The following is a 14,237-nucleotide window of genomic DNA, read 5'->3' as shown; positions in this document are numbered from 1 at the left end:
TGGAACCAAAGATCTCAAATTTGGACTCATCAGACCAAAGCACAGATTTCCACTGGTCTAATGTCCATTCCTTGTGTTCTTTAGCCCAAACAAGTCTTTTCTGCTTGTTGCCTGTCCTTAGCAGTGGTTTCCTAGCAGCTATTTTACCATGAAGGCCTGCTGCACAAAGTCTCCTCTTAACAGTTGTTGTAGAGATGTGTCTGCTGCTAGAACTCTGTGTGGCATTGACCTGGTCTCTAATCTGAGCTGTGGTTAACCTGCGATTTCTGAGGCTGGTGACTCGGATAAACTTATCCTCAGAAGCAGAGGTGACTCTTGGTCTTCCTTTCCTGGGGCGGTCCTCATGTGAGCCAGTTTCTTTATAGCGCTTGATGGTTTTTGCAACTGCACTTGGGGACACTTTCAAAGTTTTCCCAATTTTTCGGACTGACTGACCTTCATTTCTTAAAGTAATGATGGCCACTCGTTTTTCTTTACTTAGCTGCTTTTTTCTTTCCATAATACAAATTCTAACAGTCTGTTCAGTAGGACTATCAGCTGTGTATCCACCAGACTTCTGCACAACACAACTGATGGTCCCAACCCCATTTATAAGGCAAGAAATCCCACTTATTAAACCTGACAGGGCACACCTGTGAAGTGAAAACCATTTCCGGTGACTACCTCTTGAAGCTCATCAAGAGAATGCCAAGAGTGTGCAAAGCAGTCATCAAAGCAAAAGGTGGCTACTTTGAAGAACCTAGAATATAAGACATATTTTCAGCTGTTTCACACTTTTTTGTTAAGTATATAATTCCACATGTGTTAATTCATAGTTTTGATGCCTTCAGTGTGAGTGTTCAATTTTCAAAGTCATGAAAATACAGAAAAATCTTTAAATAAGAAGGTGTGTCCAAACTTTTGGTCTGTACTGTATATATATATATTTATTAGGGAGAGAAGCTTATTTTGTGGCATTTTTTATCTAGTAAAAGCATTTTTTTTTATAAATATTGTCCACAATCAATGCTAGCGACCATTACTGCCATATAACCTTTTAGATGCTGCTGTCAATAGCAACTGTGACATCTAGATGATTAATAAGAGGAAGGGGGGCCACCTTCTAATCCCCATGAGTACCACCATGAGACATTTGTGGGGTGCGGATGGCTGGCATAGCGACTCGAAGCCAAATATTCGCCCCAGGGTCTGCGAGATATGGTGACCTGTTAGGTCATGCCATTATCAGGGTCTCACATGCGTCCTGTCAGTGTTAGGCCTCCTTCACAAGTACTTATTTTTCTGGTACTGGAAAACCCAGTAGCAGTGTTGTGTGCCGCCTGTGTGACCCGTACCGGAATAGAAATTACATGTTTAGGTGTTCGATGTGCAAAGAGCGAGATGGATATCCTGTAGATATATAATTAGTCCTGTGCCTGTGTAGTGTACTGTACTGTACATGTATTAAACTGATAAATAAAAAAATACAACGTGGTGTCCTCCTATTTTATGAAACCAGCCAAGGTAAGGCTGACAGCTGTGGGCTGATATTATCAGGCTGGGAATGTCCCTGGTTATTAGGCCCATCCAGCCTAAAAATACCAGCCCGCAGCCCCCCCAGAATTGGCACATTACTTGCCCGGCTCTTCCCGATTGCCCTTGTGTGGTGGCAATTGGAGTAATGATAGTTGGGGTTAATGTCAGATTTTTTGTCAAAAATAACAGCTGCCATCAAGCCCCGGGGTTAGTAAATGAGAACTGCCAGCTGACATCAACCCAAAAAAACATTACCCCATGTAGCACCAGTGTTCTTGTGTGCCTACGCTCCCTCTCCCCGGCAAGAACGCTGACTTACCGCCCCGGTCGCATCTCCAGCCTCCGCTCCTCCCCCCGGCAAGAACGCCCACTTACCGCCCTGGCCACATCTCCAGCCTCCGCTCCCTTCCTTCTTGCAAGGACGCCCACTTACCGCTTCTCCTGCCTCTGCTACCTAGGGTCTGTGCACGTTTGGTAAATCTCTTGGCAGCATGCATGTGTGTTTCCTGTCTCTTAAAGAGACAGTGCACACTCTCCTAAAGCATTCCCAGCCAATAGCTGGGAGACACTACTTAAGGCACCTCCACCTGTTGGGTGGTGCCTGAGTAGTGTGTGTGCAAAGTTAGTTTATATGTGCCTGCCTGCTGTTGGGTCCATTTGTCTAATCTGACCCTGATTTGTTTAACCTGTATCCTGCTTGCATTCCTGACCTGTCTGCTACCCAGAATCCACACAGTCCGAATCTGTCCCAGTGGCCGTCCTGTCTGCTTCCCAGAAGCCGCACAGTCTGACCCTGTCCCAGGGGCCATCCTGTCTGCTATTCTGAAACTGCACAGTCCGAACCTGTCCCAGTGGCAGTCCTGTCTACTATCCTGAAACTGCACAATCTGAACCTGTCCCTGTGGCCGTCCTGTCTGCTACCCAGAAGCTGCATAGTCTGAACCTGTCCCAGTGGCGTCCTGTCTGCTATCCTGAAGCTGCACAGTCTGTACCTGTCCCAGTGGCCATCCTGTCTGCTACCCAGAAGCTGCACAGTCTGAAACTGTCCCAGTGGCTCTCCTGTCTGCTACCCTGAAGCTGCACAGTCTGAAACTGTCCCAGTGGCTCTCCTGTCTGCTACCCTGAAGCTGCACAGTCTGAACCTGTCCCAGTGGCCGTCCTGCCTGCTGGCCAGAAGCTGCACTGTCTGAACCTGTCCCAGTGGCCATCCTGTCTGCTACCCAGAAGCTGCACAGTCTGTACCTGTCCCAGTGGCCATCCTGTCTGCTACCCAGAAGCTGCACAGTCTGAAACTGTCCCAGTGGCTCTCCTGTCTGCTACCCTGAAGCTGCACAGTCTGAAACTGTCCCAGTGGCCGTCCTGCCTGCTGGCCAGAAGCTGCACTGTCTGAACCTGTTCCAGTGGCTGTCCTGCCTGCTACCCAGAAGCTGCACAGTCTGAACCTGTCCCAGTGGCCATCCTGCCTTCTACCCAGAAGCTGCACAGTCTGAACCTGTCCCAGTGGCGTCCTGCCTGCTATCCTGAAGCTGCACAGTCTGAACCTGTCCGAGTGCCCATCCTGCCTTCTACCCAGAAGCTGCACAGTCTGAACCTGTCCCAGTGGCCATCCTGCCTTCTACCCAGAAGCTACACAGTCTGAACCTGTCCCAGTGGCGTCCTGCCTGCTATCCTGAAGCTGCACAGTCTGAACCTGTCCCAGTGGCCATCCTGCCTTCTACCCTGAAGCTGCACAGTCTGAACCTGTCCCAGTGGCGTCCTGCCTGCTATTCTGAAGCTGCACAGTCTGAACCTGTCCCAGTGGCGTCCTGTCTGCTATCCTGAAGCTGCACAGTCCGAACCTGTTCCAGTGGCCATCCTGTCTGCTATCCTGAAGCTGCACAGTCTGAACCTGTCCCAGTGGCCATCCTGCCTGCTATCCTGAAGCTGCACAGTCTGAACCTGTCCCAGTGGCGTCCTGCCTGCTATCCTGAAGCTGCACAGTCCGAACCTGTCCCAGTGGCTGTCCTGTCTGCTATCCTGAAGCTGCACAGTCTGACCCTGTCCCAGTGGCCATCCTGTCTGCTATCCTGATACTGCACAGTCTGAACCTGTCCCAGTGGCGTCCTGTCTGCCATGCTGAAACTGCACAATCTGAGCTGGAGTGGTACCTGGCCGCTACCTGCTGCACAAGCCTGACCTCACCATCAGAGGCTCCAGTGAATACTAGGTAGCTACCTAGTTACACCCCTTCAAGGTAAGCTCGGCCGTAGCTCAGTTGGTCCACGAACCACATGCGTTACACCCCGATTGCTACTGCGCCAAGGCAATTGGGAAGAGCCTGGCAAAACACCAGAATTGGAGCATCTAAAGTGATGTGCCAATTCTGGCGTGGCTGCAGGCTGGTATTTTTAGGCTGAGAAGGGGCCTAATAACTAGGTACCTTCCCAGCCTGATAATATAAGCCCCCAGCTGTGTGCTTTACCTTGGCTGGTAATCAAAAATAGGTAGGACCCCACATTATTTTTTTCATTTATTAGCTTAATTCATATATATTATCATATATCTACACCATATCAATCTATCTCGATCTTTGCACAACTAACACCTAAACATCTGTCATTTCTATTTCGGTACGTGTCACATGGACGGCACACGGATGTCACACTCTGTCATCCGTGTGCACGTGTATGGTACGTATTGTCATCTGTGCTGCCAGAAAAAAACAGTTGCGCAGCCCCATAGATTATAATGGGTAAAATGACACCACATGTTCCAGAAACACTGACATGTGCAGGGGGCCTTTGACTGATGTATTGCAGGCATCAGACAGGTAAAAGTTTTTTCTTTTTTTATCCCATATTGGGACTTGATAAAAAAATAATAATAAAAGTTAAATAAAATATTTAAAAATGTAAAAAACAAATACAAATGAAAGTATCAAAAAAATGTTTCACTAATGTAAACACTGTTTTTATGTAAAAACATTTCCTCCTGCAAAAAACAAGGCAAGAATTAAAGAGTTATAGCTCTCAGGATGTGACGATGCAAAAAGAAGATACTTGTTGTATAAAAGTTTTTAGTGTGCAAAAATAGCAAATTATATAAAACCTACATAAATGTAATTATCACTGTGACCGCACTGACCTGAAGAATAAGGTTTTCTTATTACTTTTACGGTATGGAGAATGGTGTAAAGAAAACAAAACATTTCCATCAAAAATTGAAAAAAGAAAAGCAATTAAAAAAATGTTGCGCAGTCCACAATGGTACCAATAAAAACTCCTCACCCTGCAAAAAAACAGCTTTATCTCCCATGGAAGTGAATGTACTGCAGCACACGGGAGCTCAGTCCTGGCCATGGCCGAAGCGGTTTGCAGCTGATCATTGTGGGTGTCGTACCCCACTGACCTCAGATTGAGATAGGTCATTAACTAAGTCCTGGACAAACCCATGTGACAATTTATGAGGTGCTGTCTCTGGAAGCACAAGCTGGGCACTATGTATTGGGCACTAAAATGGCATATTTCGAATTTCCACTTTGCAATATCCACTGTGCACTAATTTCAGGAAAAAATTCTCAGGGTCACTACACTCACAGATGAAATCCCTGAGTGTAGTTTGCAAAATTGGGTCACTTTTTGGGGGATTTCTGCTGTTTTTGGCACCTTATGGGCTCTGCAAAAAAAAAGGTGCCCACAAACTACTCCAGGAAACTCTGCGCCCCATTTAGCGTTTCTTCACTCCCAAGCCCGCTGTGTATCTAAACAGTAGTTTTCGACCATATATAGGACATTGCCGCATAGGAAGAGATTGTATTAAAATTTTGGGGTCAATTTTCTTCAATTTCCCCTTGTGAAAATGAAAAAATTGGGGCTGAAGCAACATTTTAGTAGAAATAAATGTCATTTTTCACACTCATGTCCCATCTCAAGATGTGTAAAATGTATCTTACAATCACTGTGATAACTTTGGCTAATTTTTTAGCTGTCCCGTCTAATTATGTGTGAACGTGCCCGGATAAGGGGTTATCTGAGCACACTCGAGTCCTAACTGAGTTTCTTCGGCGTGCCTGGAAAATATGTTTGCGTCGCTGCAGCTGCATGTCTCGTGGCTGTTAGACAGCTAAAACACATACAGGGATTGCTTGTTTGTTAAGCAATCCCTGCATGTGTTGCGGCTGTCAAACAACCGTGAATCATGCAGCCGCGGCAATGCGAACCTGTTTTCCTAGCACTCCGAAGATACTCAGTTAGGACTCGAGTGTGCTCAGCTAACCCCTTACCCAAGCACGTTTGTGCATCACTAGTCTAGTCTAAGGTTACACGGTCTAAATTTTGGATATGATTAGTAAATCTGCCTGGTGTCCCTCTTCCTATACTTCAGGGGGGTGTTGGAGACATACAAGGGTGTTTGGCAATTTGTGATACCCTACTACAAATCTATAGACATATACAAGCACGTGGTCATTTTGTTCTCCAGCTGACGACCTACGTCTTCTTGTTCATGGCGACAGATATCAGATCCCCATAAGACATAATCTAACAAATGAAGACAAGACTTTTAGAGATTTGGAGGCTAATTGTACTACCAATGTGTAAAATGTTCCAACGTTAACTACACCAGATACGTTCTACAGTGTGTGAAGAGGTTGACAGTGGCTCATACCGAAATACACAACTGGAGGGCGGCCCAGGAGATAAGCCTCCATATTACTTTCCATGGACTTAAGAAACAACAAGGAAAAAAAAAGACTTAGCCATAAAAAATGTTTTGGGGTGTTCCTGGGTGATGTGGAGCATATCCAGGATGGGGCTTCCATGTCTCGGTTTTTGGCATTAAAATGTTGACAAGTACATGCAAAACGATAAAGGCTTAGCTGTCATTTTCGAAGATTATGTTTTTTAAGGTATGCTTCTGTATAGACAAAAAAAAACATGTCGGGATCTGCTTCCTTCACCTTGGTCTGCTGCCGTCTGTTGTGCTCCACGTTTGCAGGTTTCCTTGATGTGGCTCCATGACATCATCTCCATAATCCTACTTAAGGCCCATAAGGACCCAAACCTGTGTCTCAGGATTGAGATTCAAGACTTTAGTTTGGTGTGTTCCACCTGCTGTTCACTCCGTGCTTTAACTTGCTTCTTCCTTGCTGACTTCCACTTCATCCGTCCTGCTGCTCCCAAGATTCCTGAGTGTGCCACGTCCTCACTCCCCATGTGCCATCCTGATAGCTACACCAACGATCGGGGTCTGTGTACCCACCCGAACCTGGGGCTTAGTGGGTCCACTTCACAACATGAGTCTCACAACATTGGAACGATTCAAACTCAGTGCACAGAACCTAATGCAGACATTTAAAACTATAGATCAAAACTTTATTTTGCAAATATCTCTCCTCCTGATGGAAGAACATGGACTCTCTAGATCACATGCAGTACCTACACTATTATTTTATATCCTGATATCGCGCCAACATTTTAGCGCTGTACAGATGTTGTTGTCCCATCGGTCCCTGTCCTGTCTCACAATTTATTATTCTTATATTAAACACAATACACACTAGAGAGGATTCCATGCCTCCCAACCGTCCCAGATCCAGTGAGCCTGTCCCGGATTTGGCAGACAGTCCCGGGAGGTCGGGGATATATCCTGACTTTAGTTGTATCTGTGTCCTAAGATCACAAATACAACTGATTGTAATGGTGGCACAGGGAGCATTCAGTCTATGTAAAGACTAACAGCCTTTCCAGAACTTTTAGGATATGTGACATTATGGAGAAGAGTGAAGAGGAGCAGGTATGTATGTGTATATATTGCAGAGCTGAGTGTATATATTGTAGATATGTGTGTATTGAAGTAGCACAGCTGAGTATGTACACTGTGGGAACATCATGCTTTGTGGGGGGATCTGGGAACATAATACTGTAAGGGGGGTCAGTGGGGACATCACATTGTGTGGGGGATCTGTGGTGGCATTATGCTGTATATGGGGAATGTAATGTGGGCACATCATACTATGTGGGGGTCTGTAGGTACATCATACATAAAGTATACTGTACAGTGTGTGGTGGAATGTACTATGGGGGCATCATACTGTGTGGGGGTCTGTAGGTACATCATACGTACAGTATACTGTACAGTGTGTGGTGGAATGTACTATGGGGGCATCATAATGTGTAGGGGGATATACAGTGGGGACATCATACTGTGTGGGGGAATATACAGTGGGGACATCATACTGTGTGTTTGGTTAAGGTAAAGTGGGGACATATAGTGAGTACCGTGGGGGCTTCATAATGTGTGGAGGCATAATACTGTATAGGGAGAACAGGAGGGGCAATGAAAGGGTTACCATGCTGTGTGGGAACAATAATGGACTTTACTAGGAGAATATTTCTGTGTGTGTGCACATAGGAGATGGAGCAAGGTCAGGGTACAGGCTTACACTATACAAGCCTCAACATGTGGCCCTTTTTCTTATTTTTAAAAGTTGGGAGGAATGTAATTCCGTAGGAAGCCTATACACATATATATATATCTTTCAATGTGTGGAGTGCCTGGAGGAAACATGAGGAGAACGTGCCAACTCAATACTAATGTTGTCACATTTGAACTCATCTTCTCATTGCTACAAGGAAACATTGCTAACGAAGAGAATAATAAGCTGTGCCAAATGTCAAGTTCGGCTCTGCTACATCTGTGATATGTGTGCTATTGTGTGAATTTAACAGTTGTGTAAAAAAAACCGCCGTCTTTGTGCTGTATGAAATGCATTATTCAGCTTTTCCTATTCTCCAGGCTGATTATGACATCAATGCCGTTACTACAAGACTATCATTTCAGCATCTGCTGCAGTCTCGCTAATGATCAGTCCCTCTCCCATCAGCATACAGCAGAATAATCACACTTCATTCTAATTATTGACAACACCCCAAAGTCATTCCATTGTGGCAAAGCGTGAAACACTCTTCTATTTCTGAGATCGGATTTGGTATTTTCAGAGCGAATCGTTCGCACGTCTTGTAATGCATGCCGGCCTCCTAATGACCCGGACGAGAGCCTTTTGTTCAGATGCAAACGTTTCACTTCCAGATATTATTATCCAGAAACTCTTGATTATGTTTTGTTAGAAATGACAAGAGTGAGATGATGTGGATGATGTAGTCAGGTTTTTTTTTTCTTACTGGTGGGTTGAGTTTCATATACCATACAGTAAATTAAAAGTAGAAGTAATATATTACACATAGAGGAAAATCCATTATTTCTTTGGCCAGCTTTACATCTCTACTATTGCATATGTCCGCTATTGCCATAGCTTTTTAATATCGTTTAGCTCCCATTGAAGAGAATGGGAGCGGAGCCACAGTACCCAGTAATGGCCACTACACCGTGAGCAGAGTTGTGCTGTACATCTGCTGGTCAATGGGGTACCAGGTGTTGGACAACCAGCAATCTGGGGCTCTGTATCAATATTTTAAGCTTGGAAACCCCTTTAAGGCAACTCTATCCTGAGTAATACCAGCCAAACAGACTGCAAATGTCATATATTGGTCACTCATTAAAGCGGTTGCGTCAAGTTTGGAAGTTATTCCCCTGCCGATCCTGAGAACGGGACGCTTATGAGCCCCATATGAATGGAGCAGAGATTGAGCACACACACCGCCACTTCATTCATTCTCAGTAGGAGCTCTCGGTTGGTGTTCGGCTCTCCCATTAAGAATAAATGTAGTAGAATTGCACCTCCATTCTATTCATAGGGGGTAATTCAGAGTCCCTTTCTCGGGATCGGTTGGAGACATAGTGGTCGGACCCATAGCTATTGGGAAATTATCCCCAATCCCTTGGCTGTTTTTAATTAGAACTGGATCCTATTTGCCCTTTAGATTTGTAGTCTTTTAGCCCAGGAGAGGCATGTTTGATAAATATTAGGTTTAGGGTCCCATCAAAGAAAGGTCGCCTTTTTGTGGTTGGTGGGTTCTCACGAATTGGTCAATTTGTGCGTCAAGTACCTTCATTTTATAAGTATATACTATATAGCAGTAATGCTGCCCAAGTTTCATATATTCAATATTTGCATACATCTTAGTGATTACAGAGTGCTGCTGTATGCTTTTGTTTGTATGGTAAATTGTTTTGTACAATTCTATGGATTAGGCATAACTTCCAAATTTGGCACAACCATTAGGTATCAGCAGGATTGGGCAACAGTCTGATGTGTATTGAGGCCTCCTGAGTCTTATCTGACAGATGATGTTGGCTAATGATAAATGTTGATCCGTTTGTTCTCCGGAAGATAAGCCACCATTACAGGTATGGTATCTGGTAGCAGCTGACTCAGCTCTCCCAATAGGAAATCTCTGCCGAGCCGAACATTTATGTGTATGTATGAGTTGGGAGAGATCGATATCACACGTGTGTAGCCAGTTTTACTTACAGTTGAAACCAGAAGTTTCCATACACTATATAAAAAGACACATATGCATATTTTTCTCAATATCTGACATGAAATCAGAATAAACCTTTCCCGTTTTAGGTCAATTAAGACTACCATAATTTTTAATATTTGGCAAGTCAAAACTTTACATCCATTTCATTAGTATTTGATACCATTGCCCTTAAACTGAATGACTTGGGTCAAACGTTTGGGATATCCGTCCACAAGCTTCTCACAATAGTTGTTGGAATTTGGGCCCATTCCTCCTGACAAAACTGATGTAACTGATCCAAGTTTGTAGGTCACCTTGCTCACACCTGCCTTTTCAGCTTTGCCAATAAATTTTCAATAGGATTGAGATCAGGGCTTTGTCATGTCCACTCCAAAACATTGACTTTGTTATCCTTAAGCCACTTTGTTACGATTTTGGCAGTGTACTTCAGGTCAGTGTTAATTTGGAAGACCTATTTCCGCCCAAGCTGATGTCTTGAGATGTTGCCTCAGTATTGCCACATAATCTTCTTTTCCCATGATGTCATCTATTTTGTGATGTGCACCAGTCCCTCCTACAGCAAAACAACCCGACAAAATGATGCTGCCACCCCCGTGTTTCACAGTTGGGATGGTGTTCTTACGCTTCCAAGCTTCTCGCTTTTTCCTCCAAACTTAACGATGGTCATTATGCCCAAAAAGTTAAATTTTAGTTTCATCAAACCACAGGACATGTCTTCAAAAATTAAGGTCTTTGTTCCTGTGTGCATTTGCAAACATTAATCTGGCTTTTTTATGTTTCTTTTGGAGTAATGGCTTCTTCCTGGCAGAGTGGTCTTTCAGCCCATGTTGATATAGTACTCGTTTCACTGTGGATAGTGACACAATCTTACCAGCTTCCGCCATCATCTTCACAAGGTCTTTTGCTTTTGTCCTTGGGTTGATATGCACATGTTGGACCAAAGCACATTCACCTCTAGGAGATAGAACTCGTCTCCTTCCTGAGCGGTATGATGGCTGAACATTCCCATCTTGTTTGTACTTGCATATAATTGTTTGTACAGATGAACGAGGCACCTTCAGGTATCTTGCAATTGTACTCAAGGATGAGCCAGACTTGTGCAAGTCCACAATTCTCTTCCTGATATCTTGACTGATTTCTTTAGACTTTCCCATGATGCCACACAAAGAAGCAGTGGGTTTCAGGTGTGCATTTAAATAAATCCACAGGTGTGTCTCTAATTAACTCAAATGTCGCCAAAAAAACAGAAGCTTCCAAACACATGACATCATCATATGGGCAGTCCAGAATTGTTTAACCCCTTAAGCCCCGAGGGTGGTTTGCACGTTAATGACCAGGCCAATTTTTACAATTCTGACCACTGTCACTTTATGAGGTAATTACTCTGGAACGCTTCAACGGATCCCCCTGATTCTGAGATTATTTTTTCGTGACAAATTGTACTTCATGATTGTGGTAAAATTTCTTCGATATCACTTGCGTTTATTTGTGAAAAAAATGGAAATTTGGCGAAAACTTTGAAAATTTTGCAATTTTCAAAATTTGAATTTTTATGCCCTTAAATCAGAGAGATATGTCACACAAAAGAGTTAATAAATAACATTTCCCACATGTCTACTTTACATCAGCACAATTTTGGAACCAAAATTTTTTTTTGTTAGGGAGCTATAAGGGTTAAAAGTTGACCAGCGATTTCTCATTTTTCCAACAAAATTTACAAAACCATTTTTTTAGGGACCACATCACATTTGAAGTCACTTTGAGAGGTCTTTATGACAGAAAATACCCAAAAGTGACACCATTCTAAAAACTGCACCCCTCAAGGTGCTCAAAACCACATTCAAGAACTTTATTAACCCTTCAGGTGCTTCACAGGAATTTTTTGAATGTGCAAGAAAAAAATGAACATTTAACGTTTTTCACAAAAATGTTACTTTAGACCCAATTTTTTTTATTTTCACAGGGGTAACAAGAAAAAATGGACCCCAAAATTTGTTGTGCAATTTCCCCTGGGCACGCAGATACCCAACATGTGGGGAAAAAACACTGTTTGGGCGCACGGCAGGGCTCGGAAGGGAAGGAGCGCCATTTGACTTTTTGATTGTAAAATTTGCTTGAATAATTAGCAGACACCATGTTGCGTTTGGAGAGCCCCTGTGTGTCCAAACATTGGAGCTCCCCCACAAGTGACCCCATTTTGGAAACTAGACCCCCCAAGGCACCTATCTAGATGCATAGTGAGCACTTGGAACCCCCAGGTGCTTCACAAATTGATTCGTAAAAATGAAAAAGTGTTTTTTTTTCACTTTTTCATTTTTACGAATCAATTTGTGAAGCACCTAGGGGTTCCAAGTGCTCACTATGCATCTAGATAGGTGCCTTGGGGGGTCTAGTTTCCAAAATGGGGTCACTTGTGGGGGAGCTCCAATGTTTGGGCACACAGGGACTCTCCAAATGCAACATGGTATCCGCTAACAAATTGAATATAAAATCGGCTCAAATTGTTAGCGGACACCATATTGCGTTTGGAGAGCCCTGTGTGCCCAAACATTGGAGCTCCCCCACAAGTGACCCCATTTTGGAAACTAGACACCCCAAGGCACCTATCTAGATGCATAGTGAGCACTTGGAACCCCCAGGTGCTTCACAAATTGATTCGTAAAAATGAAAAAGTGAAAAAAAAACCTTTTTTCATTTTTATGAATCAATTTGTGAAGCACCTGGGGGTTCCAAGTGCTCACTATGCATCTAGATAGGTGCCTTGGGGGGTCTAGTTTCCAAAATGGGGTCACTTGTGGGGGAGCTCCAATGTTTGGGCACACAGGGACTCTCCAAATGCAACATTGCGTCCGCTAACAATTTGAGCCGATTTTCCATTCAATTTGTTAGCGGACACCATGTCGCGTTTGGAGAGCCCGTGATGTGCCTAAACAGTGGAGCTCCCCCACAAGTGTCCACCTTTTGGAAACTATACCACTCAAGGATTTTATTAAGGTGTATAGTGAACATTTTGAACCCAGAGGTACGGCACAGAATTTGTTTACATTAGGTCATCATATTGAATAAGTTGTCATTAGTCTTGAGCGCAAGTGCTCGCTACTTGAGTTTGCATCGGGTACTCAGGTATGCACCATGTACAGCGTGTGCTCGAGTGACATGCTCGAGTCCCTGCTCCGCATGTTTCACGGTTATTAGACACCCAAAAAAAAACATGCGGGGATGGCTCGTGCATGGCAGGCAATCCCCGTAAAGTTTTTTTGGCCGTGAAGCATATGGGGCAGAGACTCGAGCATGTCACTCAAATACCCACGATACTCAATGCATACCAGAGCACCCGATGCAAACTCAAGTAGCGAGCACTTGCGCTCAACACTAGTCGCCATATCGTCATCTTTTTTTCTTACTTTTGAAAAAAATCCCAACCCCATCACAGCCCTAACCCCAACCCTAACCCCAACCCCAGCCCTAACCCTAGCACAACCCTAACCCCAAACCCAGCCCTAACCCTAGCTCAATCCTAACCCAAGAGTTTATTTTTGACGCCGTTCCTCGTGCGGTATAAGTGATTAGACGACTTTATTCTTCGGGTCGGTGTGATTACAGCAATACCAGAATCATATGGGGTTTTTATGACTGACAGCTGTCACACACTAAAAGACGCATTGTTTGTAAAATCTAGTTTTTGCATCGCCATATTTTGAGAGCTATAATTTTTCCAGATTTTGGCAGATAGTCATGTGATGGCTCGTTTTTTGCGGGATGAGTTGACGTTGTTATTGGTGCCATTTTCAGGCACGTGCCATTTTTTGATCGCTTTCTATTCCGATTTTTGGGAGGCAGAATAAACAAAAAACAACAATTCAGGAATTGTTTTTTTTTTTTTTTTTTTTATTCTGTTCCGCGTGTGGTAAAATTGATAAGGCAGCTTTATTCTTCGGGTCAGTACGTTTACAGCGGTACCACATTTATATCGTTTTTCTATGTTTTGCACTTTTACATAATAAAAGCAATTTTATAGAAAAAAATATTTTTTAGCATAGCTTTATTCTGAGAGCTATAACTTTTTTATTTTTCGGCTGATGGAGCTGTATTGCGGCTTGTTTTTTGTGGGATGAGATGACGTTTCCAGCGGTACCATTTTTATTTATATTTGTCTTTTTGATTGCGTGTTATTCCATTTTTTGTTTGGCGGTATGGTGATAAAGCATTGTTTTTTGCTTCGTTTTTTTTTTTTTTTTTTACCGTGTTCACTGAAGGGGTTAACTAGTGGGACAGTTTTATAGGTCAGGTTGTTCCGGA

Source organism: Phyllobates terribilis, unplaced genomic scaffold, assembly GCF_046119375.1.
Source record: "Phyllobates terribilis strain yellow unplaced genomic scaffold, ASM4611937v1 Scaffold_12__6_contigs__length_324123572, whole genome shotgun sequence".
Classification (NCBI taxonomy): Eukaryota; Metazoa; Chordata; class Amphibia; order Anura; family Dendrobatidae; genus Phyllobates; species Phyllobates terribilis.
The sequence above is the reverse complement of the archived record's forward strand: the minus strand, read 5'-3'. Positions refer to the sequence as shown.